The sequence below is a fragment of the Heptranchias perlo genome, chromosome 38, assembly GCF_035084215.1.
Source record: "Heptranchias perlo isolate sHepPer1 chromosome 38, sHepPer1.hap1, whole genome shotgun sequence".
NCBI classification, from domain to species: Eukaryota; Metazoa; Chordata; class Chondrichthyes; order Hexanchiformes; family Hexanchidae; genus Heptranchias; species Heptranchias perlo.
This window is the reverse complement of record NC_090362.1, coordinates 21,649,137-21,676,704: the sequence shown is the minus strand read 5'-3', so window position 1 is coordinate 21,676,704 and position 27,568 is coordinate 21,649,137.

Here is a 27,568-nt window from a genome sequence, read left to right as displayed (position 1 = left end):
CGTCTAACCCTATTTGCATAACCTTCCAAAAGCATCTATGCCATTGTATCATTGGCCCCAATTGTACTCTTGAGTGCCACAAATTGCTGTGTCCCCATACTCAGAGATCTTGCCCTGAAGTGTGCTGATGTGGGGAGGTATGGAGTACAGGCTAATTGTTTGTGCAGGAACTGGGCATGGCAATGTGTAATGAAGTATAGAAGGAAGATAATCCAAAAAAAACAATCATAGTTGTAGCATTGCCAAAAACTTACTGCTTCCTTCTTCCTCTTCCCTGCAGAATGCCTGTGCAGTCTGTCCCTCTGTGCACATCTCTTTCACTTCAGATGTTTGTCCCCCAGTTTTTTTGTTGCAGCTCTAAGCAGCCCAGTTCTCTTATTCTCCATTTTTCAGATGAGACGTTAAACTGAGGCCCCATCTGCCTGCTCGGTGGATGTAAAAGATCCCATGGTCCTATTTTGAATAAGAGCGGGGAGTTCTCCCCGGTGTCCTGGCCAATATTTATCCCTCCAGCAACATCATTAAAACAGATTATCTGGTTATTTATCTCATTGCTGTTTGTGGGATCTTGCTGTGCACAAATTGGCTGCTGCGTTTCCTACATTACAACAGTGACTACACTTCAAAAATACTTCATTGGCTGTAAAGTGCTTTGGGACGTCCTGAGGTTGTGAAAGGCGCTATATAAATGCAAGTTCTTCCTTTCTTTTCTGTTCTTCTTTTGCAAGCTACCAAATTGCTTTCTCCTGTATCTTCAAGCTATGTTTTGGTTTTCTGCCTCTGATGTCTTTCTTTCCCTCTCTACACTCTTCAGCATTCCAACCTTGTGGTCTCCACACTTACCCTCTTGCCAGCTTCTGGTCTCTAAATAGCAAGCAAGCCAACTATAGATGTTCACCACCCTGCCGTGAAGCTATTAAGTAATAACCCGATTTCCCAGTAAGATGTGGTTTGAAGGCATGAAATGAGAAAGGAATCCCAGTGGACTGCACATGTTGCTACACCGGGGCCAGATCATAAAGGAAAGACTTGCATTTATATAGCGCCTTTCAAGACCTCAAGACGTCCCAAAGTGCTTTACAAAGTACTTTTTGAAGTGTAGTCACTGTTGTAATGTAGGAAACACAGCAGTCAATTTGTGCACAGCAAGATCCCACAAACTGCAATGTGATAATGTCCTTCCATCAGGTGGTTGGCAAATTCCCTATCCTCTAAGATGACAACTTCGACTACGTCCAGATCAAGCACCTCGGCCAGACCCCACTGTGCACCCTGATCCAACAGAGCTCTCTGCAACACAGAAGCCGTCCTGTACAATCATCTCTTTCCTCCTTTCAATATTGTCTTAATCAGCGTCACAATACACAAGAAATGTACCTAGTTCCTGAGAGCATGACCTGAACTGCTGACTCCCAGGAGGAAGGAAGCTCTGAGATGAATCTTTATGACCTCCATCTGCAGCAGAATGAATGAGGTTCGACACGGACTCTTCACCCAACACAATCGAAAGAATTCAACCTCAGCCTTACAGATGAGTAAAAGGGCGGTGGAAGCAGATTCAATAATCACTTTCAAAAGGGAATTGGATAAATATGTGAAGGGGAAAAATTTGCAGAGGTATGAGGAAAGCGCAGGGGAGTGGGACCTAATTGGATAATCAAAAAGTTAGTATGCAGGTGCAGCAGGTGATCAAGAAGGCCAACGGAATGGTGTCTTTTATTGCTAGGGGGATAGAATATAAAAACAGGGAGGTATTGCTGCAGTTATATACGGTATTGGTGAGACCGCACCTGGAATACTGCACACAGTTTTGGTCTCCATACTTAAGAAAAGACATACTTGCTCTCGAGGCAGTACAAAGAAGGTTCACTCGGTTAATCCCGGGGATGAGGGGGTGGACATATGAGGAGAGGTTGAGTAGATTGGGACTCTACTCATTGGAGTTCAGAAGAATGAGAGGCGATCTTATTGAAACATATAAGATTGTGAAGGGGCTTGATCGGGTGGATGCGGTAAGGATGTTCCCAAGGATGGGTGAAACTGGAACGAGGGGGCATAATCTTAGAATAAGGGGCTGCTCTTTCAAAACTGAGATGAGGAGAAACTTCTTCACTCAGAGGGTGGTAGGTCTGTGGAATTTGCTGCCCCAGGAAGCTGTGGAAGCTACATCATTAAATAAATTTAAAACAGAAATAGACAGTTTCCTAGAAGTAAAGGGAATTAGGGGTTATGGGGAGCGGGCAGGAAATTGGACATGAATTTAGATTTGAGGTTCTGTCTCACCACCCCCCCCCCCCAGACCCTATTCAGCAAACTGTCGACAGGGCAGGGGAATCCACTGCTCATACACTTACACAGGAGGGTGCATTCCACTGATGTGATAATGTGATACAATCCCAAACTCCCCATAACAAAACATGCAGACAAAGCACCAATGGAAAATTTGTCAGTGTCACACTGGAAAGGCAATTCAGCTTTTCACTATGATTCTGATTGGTTCCAATAGATGTTCTGTGTCCTCTTCCTGTATTGGGTTTATTATTTTTTCTTTCATTACGTCAGCTGCTCTCTGCCAATGGATATTCCTGCCCCAATGTGTAGAACAGTATATGACCCTCAATGTATGCACTTGCACGTACTGTAGAATCAGTATTGTAGCAAGCACTCTGTATCGAGCCTGTAACCTTCTTTTGTGACACAAAAAATGTTTATTTTCAACAAAAGCACCTAATTGATCAAGAAAATTAAAAAATACACCCACTCTTTACTGATTCAGGCAATTGGATAGACATCTAGTCATGCAGAACTTGGGCAAGTGGTCAAAAAGGCTGGAATATAAATAGGAAAAATATCATGTGTGCCAACTTTTCTGCTCATGAATATAACTCCTACGCATTTTCTCACTGTCTTAATCTACAATATTTATGCTAGTTTACTGGCGTGATGATTCATACATGGTGAAAACATTGAAACCATGAGAATTGAAAGTGGTAATTAATCTGATTACCCAGAAATCAAAAAGGAGTGTCCATGACAACACTGTTCAACTGTTTGCGAACTACAAAATGAATCATTTTTCATATTTATGTCAGAGGAACTTTAGGTTGAGATACTTTCCACCTTTCATAAGCTGAAAAACAATGAAACTCACCAACTTGCAGGTAAAAGTCTCTTTATTCCTTCACCTCCAATCTGTCATTGCTTATTGCTCTGCTAATTTGCTGAATGAGCTTATTACAGGCTTTGTTTTAAGTTGTCTTATATTGTCCTTCTAATTTGTTACCTGTGAGCTGGCAGCTGGTGTTTGAGCTTCTAAATCCCTTTTCCACAGTCTGGTAGTAAAACTGGTAATCGATATTAATTATTTCCATTTACCAAGCAGAAAGGAAGTAAGAAAGCAACTCCCCTTGCCTTCTGAGGAATTGTGTATTCTGTCTGGGCAGACAAACCACCACAAATCCCAGAAATTGGGACACTTAAATATTAGGGTTGGGCGCTTCTGTCAATCCCGGTGCTACTGGGGCTCTCATACCGTGGACCCAGCAGGATTTTAGTGGACTAGAAACAGCAACTTGAAGGTAAATCAGTGTCAGAGCAGTGGGAGGCATTCAAGGGGGAGATTCAAGGGGTGCAGAGTAAACATGTTCCCACAAAGAAAAAGGGAGGGACTGCCAAATCTAGAGCCCTCTGGATGTCAAGGAGCATACAGGGTAAGATAAGGCAAAAAAGGGAAGCTTATGTCAGACACCGAGAGCTCAATACTACAGAAAGCCTAGAGGAGTATAGAAAGTGCAGGGGTGAAATTAAAAAGGAAATTAGGAAAGCAAAGAGAGGGCATGAAAAAATACCGGCAAGTAAAATTAAGGAAAACCCAACAATGTTTAATAAATACGTTAAGAGCAAGAGGATAACCAAGGAAAGAGTTGGGCCTATTAGAGACTAAAAAGGTAACCTGTGTGTGGAGGCGGAAGATGTGGGAATGGTTCTTAATGAATACTTTGCATCTGTCTTCACAAAAGAGAGAGGGACGATGCAGAGATTGTAGTTAAGGAGGAGGAGTGTGAAATATTGGATGGGATAAACATAGTGAGAGAGGAAATATTAATGGGATTAGCTTCTTTGAAAGTAGATAAATCGCCAGGCCCGGATGAAATGTATCCCAGGCTGTTAGGAGAAGCCAGGGAGGAAATAGCGGAGGCTCTGACCATCATTTTCCAATCCTCCCTGGATACAGGCGTGGTTCCAGAGGATTGGAGGCCTGCTAACATTGTACCGTTGTTTAAAAAGGGGGAAAGAGATAGACCGAGTAATTATAGGCCAGTCAGTCTAACCTCGGTGGTGGGCAAATTATTGGAATCAATTCTGAGGGACAGGATAAACTGTCATTTAGAAAGGCACGGACTAATCAAGGACAGTCAGCACGGATTTGTTAAGGGAAGGTCGTGTCTCACTAACTTGATTGAATTTTTTGAGCAGGTAACAAGGAGGGTCGATGAGGGTAGTGCGTTTGATGTTGTCTACATGGATTTTAGCAAGGCTTTTGACAAGGTCCCACATGGCAGACTAGTCAGAAAAGTAAAAGCCCATGGGATCCAAGGGAAAGTGGTAAGTTGGATCCAAAACTGGCTCAATGGCAGGAAGCAAAGGGTAATGATTGACGGGTGTTTTTGCGACAGAAAGGCTGTTTCCAGTGGGGTTCTTTAAGGCTCAGTACTGGGTCCCTTGCTTTTCATGATCTATATTACTGATCTGGACTTGAATGTGGGGGGCTTGATCAAGAAGTTTGCAGATGATACAAAAATTGTCCGTGTGGTTGATAGTGAGGAGGAAAGCTGTAGACTGCAGGAAGATATCAATGGACTGGTCAGATGGGCAGAAAAGTAGCAAATGGAATTCAATCTGGAGAAGTGTGAGGTAATGTATTTGGGGAGGGCAAACAAGGCAAGGGAGTACACAATAAATGGGAGGATACTGAGAGGTGTAGAGGAAGTGAGGGACCTTGGAGTGCATGTCCACAGATCCCTGAAGGTAGCAGGACAGGTCGATAAGGTGGTTAAGAAGGCATACAGGCTACTTTCTTTTATTAGCTGAGGCATAGAATATAAGAGCAGGGAGGCTATGCTAGAACTGTATAAAATATTGGTTAGGCCACAGCTTGAGTACTGCATACAGTTCTGGTCACCACATTACAGGAAAGATGTAATTGCACTAGAGAGGGTACAGAGGAGATTTATCAGGATGTTGCCGGGACTGGAAAATTTTAGCTATGAGGAAAGATTGGATAGGCTGGGGTTGTTTTCTTTGGAACAAAGGAGGCTGAGGGGAGATTTAATTGAGGTGTATAAAATTATGAGGGGCCCAGATAGAGTGGATAGGGAGGACCTATTTCCCTTAGCAGAGGGGTCAGTGACCAGGGGGCAGAGATTTAAAGTAATTGGTAGAAGGATTAGAGGGGAGCTGAGGAGAAATGTTTTCCCCCAGAGGGTGGTGGGGGTCTGGAACTCACTGCCTGAAAGGGTGGGAGAGGCAGAAACCCTCAACTCATTTAAAAAGTACCTGGATGTGCACCTGAAGTGCTGTAACCCACAGGGCTACGGACCAAGTGCTGGAAAGTGGGATTAAGCTGGATAGCTCTTTTTCGGCCGGCACAGACACGATGGGCCGAATGGCCTCCTTCTGTGCCGTAACTGTCTATGATTCTACGACAACTTGCCACTTCCTTAGGAGAGGAGTTACATATTGGACTGGCCAAAAATCTTCACCAAACCTTCATTTTTGCTGCTTCCTCACTGATGGGTCCCATAATTAAATGGCAAGTAATACTCTGCGATTGAGCATTGATTGACTATCATTGTAGGGCCCACAACCAGTCCTAATGGCATATTGGAGGCACAACTGGTGGTATTTCGAAGAGAGCACAAATCTAGGCTGACACTACAGTGCAGTACCGAGGGAGGGCTGCAATGTCGGAGGTGCCGCTTTTCAGATGCGACATTGAACTGGGGCCCCGTCTACCCTCATCCTTTGGCCGTAAAAGATCCCATTGCATTATTTCGAGGAAGAGTAGGGGAGTTCTCCCCGGTGTCCTGGCCAATATTTATCCCTCAACAAACATCACTAAAACAGATTCTCTAGTCCTTACCTTTGCTGTTTGTGGGATCTTGCTGTGCGCAAATTGGCTGTCATGTTTCGTACATTAAAACAGTGACTACACTTCAAAAGTACTTAATTGGCTGTAAAGCACTTTGGGACGTCCTGAGGTCAGGAAAGGTGCTATATAAATGCAGGTTCTTTCTTTCTTCTCACATAGGAACTAATACATTCCTTACGACTGATCTGCAATTGCATTTTGTAATGCAAAACTGTCATTTCCAAATCATACGTGATGAACACCACATGCATGTCAACTTTGAGACATACACACATGCATGTCAACTATGGCTTATGTGCCAGAGCTGAAAAAAATACTAAATAACTTGGCCCATCATTCTGTTTGTTTGCTTTGCACAACCTTCCATGAGCCCCTTTCCCTGGTGGGTGCCTTTTCTCCACATGAACCATGACTCTTCAAAAGTACATTTTTTTTATTTTTTTTTGTGTATTAGGCCCCCCTTTTATAAGAAGGGGGGGTGTGGGGTGTGCTTAAATACTAAAACCAAACAAACCAAAACCAAGTGTTCAAATTAAAATTTTATTCTCCTCGTCCAGGATGCACTCCAGCCCCTGCGGTGCCCACCGGTCGCGGAAAGCCTCGAGCGTACTGGCAGACACCGCGTGCTCCATCTCCAGGGCCACCCGGGCGCGGAGCATTCCGCGGAAGAGAGGCAGACAGGCCGAGCGACCGCCCCCACGGACCACGATCATCCTAGACCTGTGGATGGCCACCTTGGACAGGCCCAGGAGCAGGCCCACGAGAACGTCCACCGACCTGCCCGCCCCCCTCCTCACCGGGCGGCCAAAGATCAGGAGCGTGGGACTGAAATGCAGCCAGAACTTGAGGAGCAGCCCCTCCAAATAATGGAACAGGGGCTGCAGTCTCGCACACCCAGTGTACAGATGGAACACGGACTCCTCCAGGCCGCAGAAATCACAAGCGGCCTGGGTGTCCGTGAAATGGCGTAACCGCCGGTTGCACGCGACTGCTCCGTGCACCACCCTCCACCCCAGATCCCCAAAGTAACACATTGTGGTTTAAATATGTAGAACTGGCCACTGTCTAAGACTGACCCAGACAGTGGCTCCCAGTCCGGCAATGCCTCAATTTTAAAATTCTCATCCTTGTTTTCAAATCCCTCCAAGGCCTCGGTCCTCCCTATCTCGGTAACCTCCTCCTGCCCTGGCCTCGTGCACATTTCCATTGGCGGCCATGCCTCCAGCTGCCTAGGCCCTAAGCTCCCTAAACCTCTCAGCCTCTCTAACTCTCTCTCCTCCTTTAAGATGCTCCTTAAAACCTACCTCTCACTTGTCCTATCAAATATTGTTTGATAACACTCCTGTGAAGCTCCTCGGGATGTTTTACTACATTAAAGGCGCTGCATAAATGCAGGTTGTTGTTGTTGTTGTTGTTGTTGTTGTGTCTCATAATCACTGTGCACATCCTGTAAATGTTATTTGGACCAAAATTTACCGATTTAACCGAAACATGTAAACTTTCATCAACTAAAATTACATTTTACAGGATTAAACAATATTAATAAAGCACATTAGTATGGTGTCTCCGAGCAATGAACAATAAGTCACAGTCGTGCGAATGTGAAAAGATTTGAACAATCTATCGCCACGTTCCAGTGCTCACCTGATGTTGTGCCGATGTGTGAAATAAGATAACAATAGAGCAAGGATTTATTAACCATAGCACCGTGTAACTAAATAGAGTTTCTTACTAATTAACCCGTTGGAGTAAGAGGTAGTGCAATGCACGAGTGTGAAAGATTTCATTTTTAAAAATTTATACACCGAATACAATCGATGTGGAAATAATACATTATTGTCTTTTTCCTTAATTGCTGTGAATGACAAATATCTACAGAAAGTAATTTGGATGGAAAACCAAGTATTTCAGAGGCTGTAAATAGCTCTCAATTAGCAAAGTGTTCAAGCAAGCACAAAGAGCAAACAATTGAATTTGTAAGAAAAAGCCAATGATAACTTATTCACCATTTTATCACTCATAAGTAACGGTTCTATTGAGTTTACACGAGATGATCTCAATTCAGAGCTCTCAGGCCTTCAGTCTAATTATCGTGATTATCCTGTGAGGAGAGATTGAGTAGAATGGGCCGATACTGTTTGGAGTTTAGAAGAATGAGAGGTGATCTCATTGAAACATATAAGATTCTTAGAGGGCTTGACAGGGTAGATGCTGAGAGGCTGTTTTCCCTGGCAGGAGAGTCTAGAACTAGGGGGCATATCTCAGGATATGGGGTCAGCCCATATTTCTTCACTCAGATGGTTGTGAATCTTTGGAATTCTCTATCCCCGAGGGCTGTGGATGCTCAGTCATTGAGTATATTCAAGGCTGAGATCGACAGATTTTTGGACTCTAGGGGAATCAAGGGATATGGAGATTGGGCGGGAAAGTGGAGTTGAGGTTGAAGATCAGCTATGGTCTTATTGAATGGCGGAGCAGGCTCGAGGGGCCGAATGGCCTACTCCTGCTCCTATTTCTTATGTTCTTATGTGGGGCGATTTTCAAGCCTAACGGGCCTGATAGCGATAGTGTGCCCACGGCAACCACCCATCATGGTAGTCAGGAGGACCGAACCACTTTCAGGTTCGGGCCTGATTAACATTTTTCAGTGAGCTGTGGGACTCAAATGGGCTCGCTGGTCTGTTCAGGAGCAAAATCGACTGGCTACTACACACAACTGGCCAGCAGGTAGGGCCTGCTGCGGGGAAGGGGAGGGTGGTGGAGACAGATTCTGGGGTGGGGGTGGGGGGTTGGTGAGAAGGGGACGGAAAGACACCTTCCTGGGGGCCTGGAGGAGCACTCCTGCTAAATAGGCCCCGAAATTACATAGTCAAAGGGCCCAGTGGCTGTTTCAGGCATCCGCCCAGGACGCCTGAAAAATGGACCCCACGAGTTTGGCAGTGGGACCACTGCAGATTGGTCGCAGGCCGTCCCACTGCTAAATTGATACGCCTTGCGCCCGTTTTACGCCCAACAAACAGGCCAACGCATTCCAATTTCTACCCCCTTGCATTTCTTCCACCATGACCTTTTGATTCCTGTCCAGCTTCTGCATGCAACAGTACAGAAAGGTCAACTGTAGTTCCTGGGAGTGTGCGCAATGGCAAAAGGAGGCTCTCATTACACTAACTAATTGTGGCCACATTAAATTTGGTCCAAAAATTCAGTTAAGTAGACCCCATTACAATTTGAGGATCAATACCTGGCTCAAATTAATTAGATCCACCCCACAATAATTGGCTCTAGCAAAGACAAGCCAAATTACTTCCTTCTCTACTGTAAACTTCTATGGTTCCAATTATTGTTGAGGCCACAATTGTTAGACACAGGTGGGAAAGTGTGACCTCTTGGCTTTACTGCAATTTTACTTCAATCATGCATCACATTAGGGGAGAAATTTTAACCTCAGCCGCCTGTCGGGAAACTGACGAGATCGGGTGCCATCCCCGTTTTACATCCTGCCCGATTTTACTCTGTTTTGAAATCAATGTAAAACCAGCGTTGCACCCGATCCCATGGGATCCCCGCCTGGTGAGTTCGGTTAAAATGATCCCCTATGTGTGGGGGAGGGGTGAAAATTACCCTAAATAGTACCAATAGACTAAAAAGATGACTTAAAAAATTGCTGTGTCTTATTTACCTTTCAAAGCTGCAACCATATTAGCTTCTGGCAGATGTCACGTATTGTGAGAAACAGTTTCTAGAAACTGCACACTTCAGCAAGGAAAGATTTTATTTCTTCAACATCAACAATGCTAAAATGTCTTAGCTGAAGTTTCCGGCCGTGCAAACTGTAAATTTTGCTACTTTTTATTTTTACGATAAGCATTAACACAGCAAGTTTAGTTTTGGCTCAACCCATTCAAATTGACTGAATTTGGATTTTTGACAAAGATTCATTCCGACTTTAGTGGAACAAAGTATATTCTTCACACAATAAAAATAGAACCTTTCACAGCTGGCAATTGGCTCCAGAGGTTAGTGACTCGAGCGAACAACATTCTACTTCATTTGTGGTTTCATGACACGTACATCGTCTGTCAGATTCTTGAAATGAGTCAGTGTCACATCTTTTACGTAAACCTACAAAATAGTGCTGTATCTCCATCTTCTTTCCTTTCATTGTATTTCTAGGTCACAGCAGGACAGTACTACAGTTGGACAGTACCACAGTAGGACTGTACTACAGCAGGACAGTACTACAGTAGGACAGTACTTCAGCAGGACAGTACTACAGTAGGACAGTACTACAGTTGGACAGTACCACAGTATAACAGAACTACAGTTGGACAGTACCACAGTAGGACAGTACTACAGCAGGACAGTACTACAGTAGGACAGTACTACAGTACGACAGTACCACAGTAGGACAGTACCACAGTAGGACAGTACTACAGTAGGACAGTACCACAGTAGGACAGTACTACAGCAGGACAGTACCACAGTAGGACAGTACTACAGTAGGACAGTACCACAGTAGGACAGTACCACAGTAGGACAGTACTACAGTAGGACAGTACCACAGTAGGACAGTACTACAGTAGGACAGTACGACAGTAGGACAGTACTACAGTACGACAGTACCACAGTAGGACAGTACCACAGTAGGACAGTACTACAGTAGGACAGTACTACAGTAGGACAGTACCACAGCAGGACAGTACTACAGTAGGACAGTACGACAGTAGGACAGTACTACAGTAGGACAGTACCATAGTAGGACAGTACCACAGTAGGACAGTACTACAGTAGGACAGTACCACAGTAGGACAGTACTACAGTAGGATAGTACGACAGTAGGACAGTACCACAGTAGGACAGTACATTGTAGGACAGTACCACAGTAGGACAGTACTACAGTAGGACAGTACCACAGTAGGACAGTACTACAGTAGGACAGTACGACAGTAGGACAGTACTACAGTACGACAGTACCACAGTAGGACAGTACTACAGTAGGACAGTACTACAGTAGGACAGTACTACAGTAGGACAGTACCACAGTAGGACAGTACCACAGCAGGACAGTACCACAGCAGGACAGTACTACAGTAGGACAGTACTACAGTAGGACAGTACTACAGTAGGACAGTACCACAGCAGGACAGTACTACAGTGGGACAGTACTACAGTAGGACAGTACTACAGTACGACAGTACCACAGTAGGACAGTACCAGAGTAGGACAGTTCTACAGTAGGACAGTACCACAGCAGGACAGTACCACAGTTGGACAGTACCACAGTAGTACAGCACCACAGTAGGACAGTACTACAGTACGACAGTACTACAGTAGGACAGTACTACAGCAGGACAGTACCACAGTAGGACAGTACTACAGTAGGACAGTACTACAGTAGGACAGTACTACAGTAGGACAGTACTACAGTAGGACAGTACTACAGTAGGACAGTACCACAGTAGGACAGTACCACAGTAGGACAGTACGACAGAAGGACAGTACAACAGTAGGACAGTACTACAGCAGGACAGTACTACAGTAGGACAGTACTACAGTAGGACAGTACCACAGCAGGACAGTACTACAGTAGGACAGTACAATAGTAGGACAGTACTACAGCAGGACAGTACTACAGTAGGACAGTACTACAGCAGGACAGTACTACAGTAGGACAGTACTACAGTAGGACAGTACCACAGCAGGACAGTACTACAGTAGGACAGTACAACAGTAGGACAGTACTACAGCAGGACAGTACTACAGCAGGACAGTACTACAGTAGGACAGTACCACAGTTGGACAGTACCACAGTAGGACAGTACTACAGCAGGACAGTACAACAGTAGGACAGTACTACAGCAGGACAGTACTACAGTAGGACAGTGGGACAGTACCACAGCAGGACAGTACGACAGTAGGACAGTACTACAGTAGGACAGTACTACAGTACGACAGTACCACAGTAGGACAGTACCACAGTCGGACAGTACTACAGTAGGACAGTACCACAGCAGGACAATACTACAGTAGGACAGTACTACAGTAGGACAGTACTACAGTACGACAGCACCACAGTAGGACAGTACCACAGTTGGACAGTACCACAGTAGGACAGTACTACAGCAGGACAGTACTACAGTAGGACAGTACTACAGCAGGACAGTACCACAGTAGGACAGTACCATAGTAGGACAGTACGACAGTAGGACAGTACTACAGTAGGACAGTACTACAGTAGGACAGTACCACAGTAGGACAGTACTACAGTAGGACAGTACTACAGTAGGACAGTACCACAGTTGGACAGTACTACAGTAGGACAGTACTACAGTAGGACAGTACCACAGTAGGACAGTACCACAGTTGCACAGTACTACAGTAGGACAGTACTACAGTAGGACAGTACTACAGCAGGACAGTACTACAGTAGGACAGTACTACAGTAGGACAGTACTACAGTAGGACAGTACTACAGTAGGACAGCACCACAGTTGGACAGTACCACAGTAGGACAGTACGACAGTAGGACAGTACCACAGTAGGACAGTATTACAGTAGGACAGTACCACAGCAGGACAGTACTAGAGTAGGACAGTACTAAAGTAGGACAGTACTACAGTAGGACAGCACGGCAGTTGGACAGTACCACAGTTGGACAGTACTACAGTAGGACAGTACCACAGTAGGACAGTACTACAGTAGGACAGTACTACAGCAGGACAGTACCACAGCAGGACAGTACCACAGCAGGACAGTACTACAGTAGGACAGTACTACAGTAGGACAGTACTACAGTAGGACAGTACCACAGTAGGACAGTACCACAGTAGGACAGTACTACAGTCGGACAGTACTACAGTAGGACAGTACCACAGTAGGACAGTACTACAGTAGGACAGTACTACAGCAGGATAGTACCACAGTAGGACAGTACTACATTAGGACAGTACTACAGTCGGACAGTACTACAGTTGGACAGTACTACAGTAGGACAGTACTACAGTAGGACAGTACCACAGTAGGACAGTACCACAGTAGGACAGTACTACAGTAGGACAGTACCACAGTAGGACAGTACTACAGTAGGACAGTACTACAGCAGGATAGTACCACAGTAGGACAGTACTACATTAGGACAGTACTACAGTCGGACAGTACTACAGTTGGACAGTACTACAGTAGGACAGTACTACAGTAGGACAGTACCACAGTCGGACAGTACCACAGTAGGACAGTACTACAGCAGGACAGTACCACAGTAGGACAGTACTACAGTAGGACAGTACTACAGTTGGACAGTACCACCGTAGGACAGTACTACAGTAGGACAGTACTACAGTTGGACAGTACCACAGTAGGACAGTACTACAGTAGGACAGTACTACAGTTGGACAGTACTACAGTAGGACAGTACTACAGTAGGACAGTACTACAGTTGGACAGTACCACAGTAGGACTGTACTACAGCAGGACAGTACTACAGTAGGACAGTACTTCAGCAGGACAGTACTACAGTAGGACAGTACTACAGTTGGACAGTACCACAGTAGGACAGAACTACAGTTGGACAGTACCACAGTAGGACAGTACTACAGTAGGATAGTACCACAGTAGGACAGTACTACAGTTGGACAGTACCACAGTAGGACAGTACTACAGTAGGACAGTACCACAGTAGGACAGTACTACAGTAGGACAGTACCACAGTAGGACAGTACTACAGTAGGACAGTACTACAGTAGGACAGTACTACAGTACGACAGTACCACAGTAGGACAGTACCACAGTAGGACAGTACTACAGTAGGACAGTACTACAGTAGGACAGTACTACAGAAGGAAAGTACCACAGCAGGACAGTACCACAGCAGGACAGTACCACAGTAGGACAGTACTACAGTAGGACAGTACTACAGTAGGACAGTACCACAGTAGGACAGTACTACAGTAGGACAGTACTACAGTACGACAGTACCACAGTAGGACAGTACCACAGTAGGACAGTACTACAGTAGGACAGTACCACAGCAGGACAGTACCACAGCAGGACAGTACCACAGTTGGACAGTACCACAGAACGACAGTACTACAGTAGGACAGTACTACAGAACGACAGTACTACAGTAGGACAGTACTACAGCAGGACAGTACCACAGTAGGACAGTACTACAGTAGGACAGTACTACAGTAGGACAGTACTACAGTAGGACAGTACCACAGTAGGACAGTACCACAGTAGGACAGTACGACAGCAGGACAGTACAACAGTAGGACAGTACTACAGCAGGACAGTACTACAGCAGGACAGTACTACAGTAGGACAGTACCACAGCAGGACAGTACTACAGTAGGACAGTACAACAGTAGGACACTACTACAGCAGGACAGTACTACAGTAGGACAGTACCACAGTTGGACAGTACCACAGTAGGACAGTACTACAGTAGGACAGCACTACAGTAGGACAGTACCACAGTTGGACAGTACCACAGTAGGACAGTACTACAGCAGGACAGTACAACAGTAGGACAGTACTACAGCAGGACAGTACTACAGTAGGACAGTACTACAGTAGGACAGTACCACAGCAGGACAGTACTACAGTAGGACAGTACTACAGTAGGACAGTACTACAGTACGACAGTACCACAGTAGGACAGTACCACAGTAGGACAGTACTACAGTAGGACAGTACCACAGCAGGACAGTACTACAGCAGGACAGTACTACAGTAGGACAGTACTACAGTAGGACAGTACCACAGTTGGACAGTACCACAGTAGGACACTACCACAGCAGGACAGTACTACAGTAGGACAGTACTACAGCAGGACAGTACCACAGTAGGACAGTACCACAGTAGGACAGTACTACAGTAGGACAGTACTACAGTAGGACAGTACTGCAGTAGGACAGTACCACAGTAGGGCAGTACGACAGTAGGACAGTACTACAGTACGACAGTACCACATTAGGACAGTACCACAGTTGGACAGTACCTTAGTAGGACAGTAGTACAGCAGGACAGTACTACAGTAGGACAGTACTACAGCAGGACAGTACCACAGTAGGACAGTACTACAGCAGGACAGTACTACAGTAGGACAGTACTACAGCAGGACAGTACTACAGTAGGACAGTACCACAGCAGGACAGTACCACAGTAGGACAGTACTACAGCAGGACAGTACTACAGTAGGACAGTACCACAGTAGGACAGTACTACAGTAGGACAGTACCACAGTAGGACAGTACTACAGTAGGACAGTACTACAGTAGGACAGTACTACAGTAGCACAGTACTACAGTAGGACAGTACCACAGTAGGACAGTACCACAGTTGGACAGTACTACAGTAGGACAGTACTACAGTAGGACAGTACTACAGCAGGACAGTACTACAGTAGGACAGTACTACAGTAGGACAGTACTACAGTAGGACAGTACTACAGTAGGACAGCACCACAGTTGGACAGTACCAAAGTAGGACAGTACTACAGTAGGACAGTACCACAGTAGGACAGTATTACAGTAGGACAGTACCACAGCAGGACAGAACTAGAGTAGGACAGTACTACAGTAGGACAGTACTACAGTAGGACAGCACCGCAGTTGGACAGTACCACAGTTGGACAGTACTACAGTAGGACAGTACCACAGTAGGACAGTACTACTGTAGGACAGTACTACAGTAGGACAGTACTACAGCAGGACAGTACCACAGCAGGACAGTACTACAGTAGGAGAGTACCACAGCAGGACAGTACTACAGTAGGACAGTACTACAGTAGGACAGTACTACAGTAGGACAGTACCACAGCAGGACAGTACTACAGTAGGACAGTACTACAGTAGGACAGCACCACAGTTGGACAGTACTACAGTAGGACAGTACTACAGTAGGACAGCACCACAGTTGGACAGTACCACAGTAGGACAGTACTACAGTAGGACAGTACCACAGTAGGACAGTACTACAGTAGGACAGTACCACAGCAGGACAGTACTACAGTAGGACAGTACTACAGTAGGACAGTACTACAGTAGGACAGTACTACAGTAGGACAGTACCACAGTAGGACAGTACCACAGTAGGACAGTACCACAGTAGGACAGTACTACAGTAGGACAGAACCACAGCAGGACAGTACTACAGTAGGACAGTACTACAGTAGGACAGAACCACAGCAGGACAGTACTACAGTAGGACAGTACTACAGTAGAAAAGCACCACAGTTGGACAGTACCACAGTTGGACAGTACTACAGTAGGACAGTACCACAGTAGGACAGTACTACAGTAGGACAGTACTACAGTAGGACAGTACTACAGCAGGACAGTACCACAGCAGGACAGTACTACAGTAGGACAGTACCACAGCAGGACAGTACTACAGTAGGACAGTACTACAGTAGGACAGTACTACAGTAGGACAGTACTACAGTAGGACAGCACCACAGTTGGACAGTACCACAGTTGGACAGTACTACAGTAGGACAGTATTACAGTAGGACAGCACCACAGTTGGACAGTACCACAGTTGGACAGTACCACAGTAGGACAGTACTACAGTAGGACAGCACCACAGTTGGACAGTACCACAGTTGGACAGTACCACAGTAGGACAGTACTACAGTAGGACAGTACTACAGCAGGACAGTACTACAGTAGGACAGTACCACAGCAGGACAGTACTACAGTAGGACAGTACCACAGTAGGACAGTACTACAGTAGGACAGTACCACAGTAGGACAGTACTACAGTAGGACAGTACTACAGTAGGACAGTACCACAGTAGGACAGTACCACAGAAGGACAGTACCACAGTAGGACAGTACCACAGTAGGACAGTACTACAGTAGGACAGTACTACAGCAGGACAGTACCACAGTAGGACAGTATCACAGCAGGACAGTACCACAGCAGGACAGTACCACAGTTGGACAGTACTACAGTAGGACAGTACCACAGTAGGACAGTACCACAGCAGGACAGTACCACAGCAGGACAGTACGACAGTAGGACAGTACTACAGTAGGACAGTACTACAGTAGGACAGTACGACAGTAGGACAGTACTACAGTAGGACAGTACTACAGTAGGACAGTACCACAGTAGGACAGTACCACAGTAGGACAGTACTACAGTCAGACAGTACAACAGTAGGACAGTACCACAGTAGGACAGTACTACAGTAGGACAGTACTACAGTAGGACAGTACTACAGCAGGATAGTACCACAGTAGGACAGTACTACAGTCGGACAGTACTGCAGTTGGACAGTACTACAGTAGGACAGTACTACAGTAGGACAGTACTACAGTCGGACAGTACTACAGTTGGACAGTACTACAGTAGGACAGTACTACAGTAGGACAGTACCACAGTAGGACAGTACCACAGTAGGACAGTACTACAGCAGGACAGTACCACAGTAGGACAGTACTACAGTAGGACAGTACTACAGTGGGACAGTACTACAGTAGGACAGTACCACAGCAGGACAGTACCACAGTAGGACAGTACCACAGTAGGACAGTACTACAGTAGGACAGTACTACAGTAGGACAGTACCACAGTAGGACAGTACCACAGTAGGACAGTACTACAGTAGGACAGTACTACAGTTGGACAGTACTACAGTAGGACAGTACTACAGTAGGACAGTACTATAGTTGGACAGTACTACAGTAGGACAGTACTACAGTAGGACAGTACCACAGCAGGACAGTACTACAGTAGGTCAGTACTACAGTAGGACAGTACTACAGCAGGACAGTACTACAGTAGGACAGTACCACAGTAGGACAGTACCACAGTAGGACAGTACTACAGTAGGACAGTACTACAGTAGGACAGTACCACACAGGACAGTACTACAGTAGGACAGTACCACAGTAGGACAGTACCACATTAGGACAGTACCACAGTAGGACAGTACTACAGTAGGACAGTACTACAGTAGGACAGTACCACAGTAGGACAGTACTACAGTAGGACAGTACCACAGCAGGACAGTACCACAGCAGGCCAGTACTACAGTAGGACAGTACTACAGCAGGACAGTACCACAGCAGGACAGTACCACAGCAGGATAGTACCACAGCAGGACAGTACTACAGTAGGACAGTACCACAGTAGGACAGTACTACAGTTGGACAGTACTACAGTAGGACAGTACTACAGTAGGACATTACTACAGTTGGACAGTACCATAGTAGGACAGTACTACAGTTGGACAGTACTACAGTAGGACAGTACCACAGTAGGACAGCACCACAGTAGGACAGCACCACAGTAGGACAGTACTACAGTAGGACAGTACCACAGTCGGACAGTACTACAGTTGGACAGTACTACAGTAGGACAGTACCACAGTAGGACAGCACCACAGTAGGACAGTACTACAGTAGGACAGTACTACAGTAGGACAGTACCACAGTAGGACAGTACTACAGTAGGACAGCACCACAGTAGGACAGTACCACAGTAGGACAGTACTACAGTAGGACAGTACCACAGTAGGACAGTACTACTGTTGGACAGTACTACAGTAGGACAGTACCACAGTAGGACAGCACCACAGTAGGACAGTACTACAGTAGGACAGTACCACAGTAGGACAGCACCACAGTAGGACAGTGCTACAGTAGGACAGCACCACAGTAGGACAGTACTACAGCAGGACAGTACCATAGTAGGACAGTACTACAGTCGGACAGTACCATAGTAGGACAGTACTACAGTAGGACAGTACTACAGTAGGACAGTACTACAGTAGGACAGTACTACAGTTGGACAGTACTACAGTAGGACAGTACTACAGCAGGACAGTACCATAGCAGGACAGTACTACAGTAGGACAGTACTACAGTAGGACAGTACTACAGCAGGATAGTACCACAGTAGGACAGTACTACAGTCGGACAGTACTGCAGTTGGACAGTACTACAGTAGGACAGTACTACAGTAGGACAGTACTACAGTCGGACAGTACTACAGTTGGACAGTACTACAGTAGGACAGTACTACAGTAGGATAGTACCACAGTAGGACAGTACCACAGTAGGACAGTACTACTGCAGGACAGTACCACAGTAGGACAGTACTACAGTAGGACAGTACTACAGTGGGACAGTACCACATTAGGACAGTACCACAGTAGGACAGTACTACAGTAGGACAGTACTACAGTAGGACAGTACCACAGTAGGACAGTACTACAGTAGGACAGTACCACAGCAGGACAGTACCACAGCAGGCCAGTACTACAGTAGGACAGTACTACAGTAGGACAGTACTACAGTTGGACAGTACCACCGTAGGACAGTACCACAGCAGGCCAGTACTACAGTAGGACAGTACTACAGCAGGACAGTACCACAGCAGGACAGTACCACAGCAGGATAGTACCACAGCAGGACAGTACTACAGTAGGACAGTACCACAGTAGGACAGTACTACAGTTGGACAGTACTACAGAAGGACAGTACTACAGTAGGACATTACTACAGTTGGACAGTACCATAGTAGGACAGTACTACAGTTGGACAGTACTACAGTAGGACAGTACCACAGTAGGACAGCACCACAGTAGGACAGCACCACAGTAGGACAATACTACAGTAGGACAGTACCACAGTCGGACAGTACTACAGTTGGACAGTACTACAGTAGGACAGTACCACAGTAGGACAGCACCACAGTAGGACAGTACTACAGTAGGACAGTACTACAGTAGGACAGTACCACAGTAGGACAGTACTACAGTAGGACAGCACCACAGTAGGACAGTACCACAGTAGGACAGTACTACAGTAGGACAGTACCACAGTAGGACAGTACTACAGTTGGACAGTACTACAGTAGGACAGTACCACAGTAGGACAGCACCACAGTAGGACAGTACTACAGTAGGACAGTACCACAGTAGGACAGCACCACAGTAGGACAGTGCTACAGTAGGACAGCACCACAGTAGGACAGTACTACAGCAGGACAGTACCATAGTAGGACAGTACTACAGTCGGACAGTACCATAGTAGGACAGTACTACAGTAGGACAGTACTACAGTAGGACAGTACTACAGTAGGACAGTACTACAGTTGGACAGTACTACAGTAGGACAGTACTACAGCAGGACAGTCCCATAGCAGGACAGTACTACAGTAGGACAGTACCACAGTAGGACAGTACTACAGTAGGACAGTACCATAGTAGGACAGTACTACAGTAGGACAGTACCATAGTAGGACAGTACTACAGTAGGACAGTACTACAGTTGGACAGTACTACAGTAGGACAGTACTACAGCAGGACAGTACCATGGCAGGACAGTACTACAGTAGGACAGTACTACAGTAGGACAGTACCACAGCAGGACAGTACCACAGCAGGACAGTACTACAGTAGGACAGTACCACAGCAGGACAGTACTACAGTAGGACAGTACCACAGTAGGACAGTACTACAGCAGGACAGTACCACAGTAGGACAGTACTACAGTAGGACAGTACTACAGTAGGACAGTACTACAGTATGACAGTACCACAGCAGGACAGTACTACAGTAGGACAGTACCACAGTAGGACAGTACTACAGTAGGACTGTACTACAGTAGGACAGTACCACAGTTGGACAGTACCACAGTAGGACAGTACTACAGTAGGACAGTACTACAGTTGGACAGTACTACAGTAGGACAGTACTACAGTAGGACAGTACTACAGTAGGACAGTACTACAGTTGGACAGTACTACAGCAGGACAGTACCACAGTAGGACAGTACCACAGTAGGACAGTTCTACAGTAGGACAGTACCACAGTAGGACAGTACCACAGTAGGACAGTACCACAGCAGGACAGTACTACAGTCGGACAGTACTACAGTTGGACAGTACCACAGTAGGACAGTACCACAGTAGGACAGTACCACAGCAGGACAGTACTACAGTAGGACAGTACTACAGTAGGACAGTACCACAGTAGGACAGTACCACAGTAGGACAGTACTACAGTAGGACAGTACTACAGTTGGACAGTACTACAGCAGGACAGTACTACAGTAGGTCAGTACCACAGTAGGACAGTACTACAGTTGGACAGTACTACAGCAGGACAGTACTACAGTAGGACAGTACCACAGTAGGACAGTACTACAGTTGGACAGTACTACAGCAGGACAGTACTACAGTAGGACAGTACCACAGGAGGACAGTACTACAGTTGGACAGTACTACAGCAGGACAGTACTACAGTAGGACAGTACCACAGTAGGACAGTACCACAGTAGGACAGTACTACAGTAGGACAGTACTACAGTAGGACAGTACTACTGCAGGACAGTACTACAGTAGAACAGTACAACAGTAGGACAGTACCACAGTAGGACAGTACTACAGTAGGACAGTACCACAGTAGGACAGTACCACAGTAGGACAGTACTACAGTAGGACAGTACTACAGTTGGACAGTACTACAGCAGGACAGTACTACAGTAGGACAGTACCACAGTAGGACAGTACTACAGTTGGACAGTACTACAGCAGGACAGTACTACAGTAGGACAGCACTACAGTAGGACAGTACTACAGTAGGACAGTACCACAGCAGGACAGTACTACAGTAGGACAGTACTACAGTAGGACAGTACTACAGCAGGACAGTACCACAGCAGGACAGTACCACAGCAGGACAGTACCACAGTTGGACAGTACCACAGTAGGACAGTACTACAGTAGGACAGTACTACAGTAGGACAGTACTACAGTAGGACAGTACTACAGCAGGACAGTACTACAGCAGGTCAGTACTACAGTAGGACAGTACCACAGTCGGACAGTACCACAGTAGGACAGTACTACAGCAGGACAGTACTACAGTAGGACAGTACTACAGTAGGACAGTACTACAGTAGGACAGTACTACAGTAGGACAGTACCACAGTAGGACAGTACTACAGTAGGACAGTACCACAGTAGGACAGTACTACAGTAGGACAGTACTACAGTAGGACAGTACTACAGTAGGACAGTACGACAGTAGGACAGTACTACAGTTGGACAGTACCATAGTAGGACAGTACTACAGTTGGACAGTACTACAGTAGGACAGTACCACAGTAGGACAGCACCACAGTAGGACAGTACCACAGTAGGACAGTACTACAGTCGGACAGTACCACAGTAGGACAGTACTACAGTTGGACAGTACTACAGTAGGACAGTACCACAGTAGGACAGCACCACAGTAGGACAGTACCACAGTAGGACAGTACTACAGTAGGACAGCACCACAGTAGGACAGTAGCACAGTAGGACAGTACTACAGTCGGACAGTACCACAGTAGGACAGTACTACAGTTGGACAGTACTACAGTAGGACAGTACTACAGTAGGACAGTACCACAGTAGGACAGTACTATAGTTGGACAGTACTACAGTAGGACAGTACCACAGTAGGACAGCACCACAGTAGGACAGTACTACAGTAGGACAGCACCACAGTAGGACAGCACCACAGTAGGACAGTACTACAGTCGGACAGCACCGCAGTAGGACAGTACTACAGCAGGACAGTACCATAGTAGGACAGTACTACAGTAGGACAGTACCATAGTAGGACAGTACTACAGTAGGACAGTACCATAGTAGGACAGTACTACAGTAGGACAGTACTACAGTTGGACAGTACTACAGTAGGACAGTACTACAGCAGGACAGTACCATAGCAGGACAGTACTACAGTCGGACAGTACCACAGTAGGACAGTACTACAGTAGGACAGTACCATAGTAGGACAGTACTACAGTAGGACAGTACCATAGTAGGACAGTACTACAGTAGGACAGTACTACAGTTGGACAGTACTACAGTAGGACAGTACTACAGCAGGACAGTACCATAGCAGGACAGTACTACAGTAGGACAGTACTACAGTAGGACAGTACCACAGCAGGACAGTACCACAGCAGGACAGGACTACAGTAGGACAGTACCACAGCAGGACAGTACTACAGTAGGACAGTACCACAGTAGGACAGTACTACAGCAGGACAGTACCACAGTAGGACAGTACTACAGTAGGACAGTACTACAGTAGGACAGTACTACAGTAGGACAGTACCACAGCAGGACAGTACTACAGTAGGACAGTACCACAGTAGGACAGTACTACAGTAGGACAGTACCACAGTAGGACAGTACCACAGCAGGACAGTACTACAGTAGGACAGTACTACAGTTGGACAGTACTACAGTAGGACAGTACTACAGTAGGACAGTACCACAGTAGGACAGTACTACAGTAGGACAGTACTACAGTTGGACAGTACTACAGTAGGACAGTACCACTGTAGGACAGTACCACAGTAGGACAGTACTACAGTACCACAGTAGGACAGTACCACAGTAGGACAGTACCACAGTAGGACAGTACTACAGTAGGACAGTACTACAGTTGGACAGTACTACAGCAGGACAGTACTACAGTAGGACAGTACCACAGTAGGACAGTACTACAGTTGGACAGTACTACAGCAGGACAGTACTACAGTAGGACAGTACCACAGTAGGACAGTACTACAGTTGGACAGTACTACAGCAGGACAGTACTACAGTAGGACAGTACCACAGTAGGACAGTACCACAGTAGGACAGTACTACAGTCGGACAGTACTACAGTAGGACAGTACTACAGCAGGACAGTACAACAGCAGGTCAGTACTACAGTAGGACAGTACCACAGTCGGACAGTACCACAGTAGGACAGTACTACAGTAGGACAGTACTACAGTAGGACAGTACTACAGTAGGACAGTACCACAGTAGGACAGTACTACAGTAGGACAGTACTACAGTAGGACAGTACCACAGTAGGACAGTACTACAGTTGGACAGTACTACAGTAGGACAGTACTACAGTTGGACAGTACCATAGTAGGACAGTACTACAGTTGGACAGTACTACAGTAGGACAGTACCACAGTAGGACAGCACCACAGTAGGACAGTACCACAGTAGGACAGTACTACAGTAGGACAGTACCACAGTAGGACAGTACTACAGTTGGACAGTACTACAGTAGGACAGTACCACAGTAGGACAGCACCACAGTAGGACAGTACTACAGTAGGACAGTACTACAGTAGGACAGTACCACAGTAGGACAGTACTACAGTAGGACAGCACCACAGTAGGACAGCACCACAGTAGGACAGTACTACAGTCGGACAGTACCACAGTAGGACAGTACTACAGTTGGACAGTACTACAGTAGGACAGTACTACAGTAGGACAGTACCACAGTAGGACAGTACTACAGTTGGACAGTACTACAGTAGGACAGTACCACAGTAGGACAGCACCACAGTAGGACAGTACTACAGTAGGACAGTACCACAGTAGGACAGCACCACAGTAGGACAGTACTACAGTAGGACAGCACCACAGTAGGACAGTACTACAGCAGGACAGTACCATAGTAGGACAGTACTACAGTCGGACAGTACCACAGTAGGACAGTACTACAGTAGGACAGTACTACAGTAGGACAGTACTACAGTAGGACAGTACTACAGTTGGACAGTACTACAGTAGGACAGTACTACAGCAGGACAGTACCATAGCAGGATAGTACTACAGTAGGACAGTACCACAGTAGGACAGTACCACAGCAGGATAGTACCATAGTAGGACAGTACTACAGTAGGACAGTACCACAGTAGGACAGTACTACAGTTGGACAGTACTACAGTAGGACAGTACTACAGTAGGACATTACTACAGTTGGACAGTACCATAGTAGGACAGTACTACAGTTGGACAGTACTACAGTAGGACAGTACCACAGTAGGACAGCACCACAGTAGTACAGTACCACAGTAGGACAGTACTACAGTAGGACAGTACCACAGTCGGACAGTACTACAGTAGGACAGTACTACAGCAGGACAGTACCACAGTAGGACAGTACTACAGTAGGACAGTACCACAGTAGGACAGCACCACAGTAGGACAGTACTACAGTAGGACAGTACTACAGTAGGACAGTACCACAGTAGGACAGTACTACAGTAGGACAGCACCACAGTAGGACAGTACCACAGTAGGACAGTACTACAGTAGGACAGTACCACAGTAGGACAGTACTACAGTTGGACAGTACTACAGTAGGACAGTACCACAGTAGGACAGCACCACAGTAGGACAGTACTACAGTAGGACAGTACCACAGTAGGACAGCACCACAGTAGGACAGTGCTACAGTAGGACAGCACCACAGTAGGACAGTACTACAGCAGGACAGTACCATAGTAGGACAGTACTACAGTCGGAAAGTACCATAGTAGGACAGTACTACAGTAAGACAGTACTACAGTTGGACAGTACTACAGTAGGACAGTACTACAGCAGGACAGTACCACAGTAGGACAGTACCACAGTAGGACAGTACCATAGCAGGACAGTACTACAGTAGGACAGTACCACAGTAGGACAGTACTACAGTAGGACAGTACCATAGTAGGACAGTACTACAGTAGGACAGTACCATAGTAGGACAGTACTACAGTAGGACAGTACTACAGTTGGACAGTACTACAGTAGGACAGTACTACAGCAGGACAGTACCATGGCAGGACAGTACTACAGTAGGACAGTACTACAGTAGGACAGTAACACAGCAGGACAGTACCACAGCAGGACAGTACTACAGTAGGACAGTACCACAGCAGGACAGTACTACAGTAGGACAGTACCACAGTAGGACAGGACTACAGCAGGACAGTACCACAGTAGGACAGTACTACAGTAGGACAGTACTACAGTAGGACAGTACTACAGTATGACAGTACCACAGCAGGACAGTACTACAGTAGGACAGTACCACAGTAGGACAGTACTACAGTAGGACAGTACCACAGTAGGACAGTACCACAGCAGGACAGTACTACAGTAGGACAGTACCACAGTAGGACAGTACCACAGTAGGACAGTACTACAGTAGGACAGTACTACAGTTGGACAGTACTACAGTAGGACAGTACCACAGTAGGACAGTACTACAGTAGGACAGTACTACAGTTGGACAGTACTACAGCAGGACAGTACTACAGTAGGACAGTACCACAGTAGGACAGTACCACAGTAGGACAGTACCACAGTAGGACAGTACCACAGTAGGACAGTACCACAGTAGGAAAGTACCACAGCAGGACAGTACGACAGTAGGACAGTACTACAGTTGGACAGTACCACAGTAGGACAGTACCACAGTAGGACAGTACCACAGCAGGACAGTACTACAGTAGGACAGTACTACAGTAGGACAGTACCACAGTAGGACAGTAACACAGTCGGACAGTACTACAGTAGGACAGTACTACAGTTGGACAGTACTACAGCATGACAGTACTACAGTAGGACAGTACCACAGTAGGACAGTACTACAGTTGGACAGTACTACAGCAGGACAGTACTACAGTAGGACAGTACCACAGTAGGACAGTACTACAGTTGGACAGTACTACAGCAGGACAGTACTACAGTAGGACAGTACCACAGGAGGACAGTACTACAGTTGGACAGTACTACAGCAGGACAGTACTACAGTAGGACAGTACCACAGTAGGACAGTACCACAGTAGGACAGTACTACAGTAGGACAGTACTACAGTAGGACAGTACTACAGTAGGACAGTACTACAGCAGGACAGTACTACAGTAGAACAGTACAACAGTAGGACAGTACCACAGTCGGACAGTACTACAGTAGGACAGTACCACAGTAGGACAGTACCACAGTAGGACAGTACTACAGTAGGACAGTACTACAGTTGGACAGTACTACAGCAGGACAGTACTACAGTAGGACAGTACCACAGTAGGACAGTACTACAGTTGGACAGTACTACAGCAGGACAGTACTACAGTAGGACAGTACTACATTAGGACAGTACTACAGTAGGACAGTACTACAGTAGGACAGTACCACAGCAGGACAGTACTACAGTAGGACAGTACTACAGTAGGACAGTACTACAGTACGACAGTACCACAGTAGGACAGTACCACAGTAGGACAGTACTACAGTAGGACAGTACCACAGCAGGACAGTACCACAGCAGGACAGTACCACAGTTGGACAGTACCACAGTAGGACAGTACTACAGTAGAACAGTACTACAGTAGGACAGTACTACAGTAGGACAGTACTACAGTAGGACAGTACTACAGCAGGACAGTACTACAGCAGGTCAGTACTACAGTAGGACAGTACCACAGTCGGACAGTACCACAGTAGGACAGTACTACAGCAGGACAGTACTACATTAGGACAGTACTACAGTAGGACAGTACTACAGTAGGACAGTACTAGAGTAGGACAGTACCACAGTAGGACAGTACTACAGTAGGACA